Raw genomic sequence first — 2,620 nt, 5'->3', positions numbered from 1 at the left:
CTGGGCATGTAAAATTTCTTTTGGTTTTAACGAATTATTTCACTAAATGGGTTGAATCAGGTGCTTACAAGAAGATTGGAGAGTGAGAAGTGATTTATTACATATTGGATCACATCATTTGTCGTTTTGGAGTACCAAAAGAAATTGCTTGTGACACGGGGCCGCAATTTATAGGTTCCAAAGTCACAAAGTGTTTGGAAGGATTGAAGATCAAAAGGATTACATCTTCACCATACTATCCAAGTGCTAACTAGCAAGCGGAGTTGACAAAAAAGTTATAATTCAAAACCTCAAAAAGAAATTAGAGGATGCTTAAGGAAATTGGCCAGAAGAGTTACCTAGAGTATATGGGCATATCGAACAATAGTGAAGTCAAGCACGGGAGAAACACGATTTTTCCTTGTGTACGGTGTGGAAGCTTTGATTCCGATGGATATTTGGGAATCGAGTATAAGGTATTCCCGAGCAAACGATAAGGAAAATAATTAAGCAATGTTGATCAAGCTAGATTTACTTAAAGGGCATAGGAATTTAGCATATTTGAGGACGGTGGCACAAAAGAAAAAGGATGGAAAGATACCACAATCACAAAGCAAATCTTCGGTATTTTAAAGCCAGATATTGGTTTTTCAGAATGTGACTCAAAGTTCCTGACAAATTAATGTTGGAAATCCAAGACCAACATGGGAAGGACCTTAGTGAATTTCAGTTGTAACCAGCAAAGGTTCATATCAGTTGGAAAATCATGATGGAGTAAAATTTCCAATCAATTGGAACGTGACTCACCTCAAAAGGTATTAGTATTGAATATCTTTGATGATATTGAAAGTATATACTGAACTCTTTTTTCCTTCGTCCATCTTTTATCTCAGTTGGATTTTTCTGGAAAGGTTTTTAATTAGGCATCAACATAAAGAAAACTACGAAGAAGGATCATCGACGACATTAAGAAATCTAATATTTTAATTCTCATACTTAGCATACAAACACCGGGGAATTATTTCTTATTAGAGCACTAAAAGTGTCATGAAGACCGGGTACTATTAGAACTGGGAGCTATATCTTATCAGGACCAGAAACTGCATGACCAGCCCCGTAGAAATAGGTTATATAAGTTAGACACACGTATTGAAAACTTTATTTAATAAGCAAAGGAATGTTTATGTAAATGTATTTTTAGAAATGGAAAGAACAAATCAAAAGTCCTTTTGTTTTTATCTTATTTCTTGTCCAAATGAAAAGTAAAATTATTTTTCATTTGAAAGTTAGTTAAACTTCAAATGCTTGTGATGGAATGAACACGAGACATACTCTTTAAGAGCACCATAACCATAAGGGTCCTCTCTTATGAAAGCCTCATAGTCAAAGGGTAGATACCAGAAGTATGAATGCTAGGATTAAAGTTGTCGGATTTAAGAAAGAATTCCAAAGCATTATTAGATAAATAAGAAGAATATTTTTAAACAAAAATAAAGCAAAAAGGTTTTCTTTCATTATTTAAAATTCCAAACCCAATAAAGAAGTTTTGGCATAGTTACAAAGGAAAAATAATATATATATCAATTATTTTTGCTTGCAGAGTGTGAAGGAAGTGTAATAAGACGACCGATTATTTTAAGCATTGGCATTTCTTTCGATGGTTTGAAGTCATGAATAGCTTCATATGGTGTATTATGACTTGTGTGATTCATCGGTTTTGATTTTTGGGTGATTCAGGATTGATCTGAAAGAATGATTCTCATTTTAGAAGCTTTAAGTTAGAAGAGTTGACTAAGTTTGACTTTTGTATATTTGACCCCGTATTGGCTTTTTGATGGTTTCTTTAGGTCCGGATGGTGATTTTGGACATGGGCGTATGCCTGAATTTGTATTTGGATGTTTCTTGTAGGTTTAAGCGCTATTTGACGAAAGTTGGCAATTTGAAGGTTTGAAAGGCTTATAAGTTTGACGGGGATATGTTTGTTATGTCATTTGGAACTTGTGTGCAAAGTTTGAGGCATTCCGAGTTGATTTAATATGGTTCGATACATGTTTTGAAAGTTAAAACTTCATTAAGTTTGATTTGAGGTGCGATTCATAGTTTTGATGTTGTTATGTGTGATTTGAGGCCTCAATTAGGTTTGTATTGTGTATTGGGACATGTTGGTATGTTCGTATGGGGCCCTGAGGGGCTGGGGCGTGTTTCAGATTGATTTTGGGTCATTCTCTCCATGATTATATTGCTGGTTTTCTATTGTTTCTAGTGTCCTTCGCGGTCGCGAAGGACTGATCGTGATTGTGTAGAGTATTTTGGAGCTGAGTATTTTGCTTCTTCGTGTTTAAGATGGGTGGGACGTGTTCGTGTAGCTTTGTGAGGTTGGTCATTGCGGAGTGTACTTTCGCGTTCGCGAAAGCTGTTGATGGTCTAGGTACTTTGTGCATCACGTTCACAAAGAGTAGTCTGAGTTGTGCATTTCATTCGCGAGGTCTGGGATGCGAACGCAAAGAGTTATTTTGTGGGTTGTGAGATTTGTGCTTCGTGAATGCAAAGAGTTATTTTGTGGGCTGTGAGATTTATGCTTCGCGTACGCAAGGCTTATTCTGTGATCGTGAAGGGTACCCCTGGAGCAGCGTATAAAGT

The sequence above is a fragment of the Nicotiana sylvestris genome, chromosome 8 (genome assembly GCF_000393655.2).
Source record: "Nicotiana sylvestris chromosome 8, ASM39365v2, whole genome shotgun sequence".
NCBI lineage: Eukaryota > Viridiplantae > Streptophyta > Magnoliopsida > Solanales > Solanaceae > Nicotiana > Nicotiana sylvestris.
Note: the sequence above shows the minus strand (reverse complement) of the source record.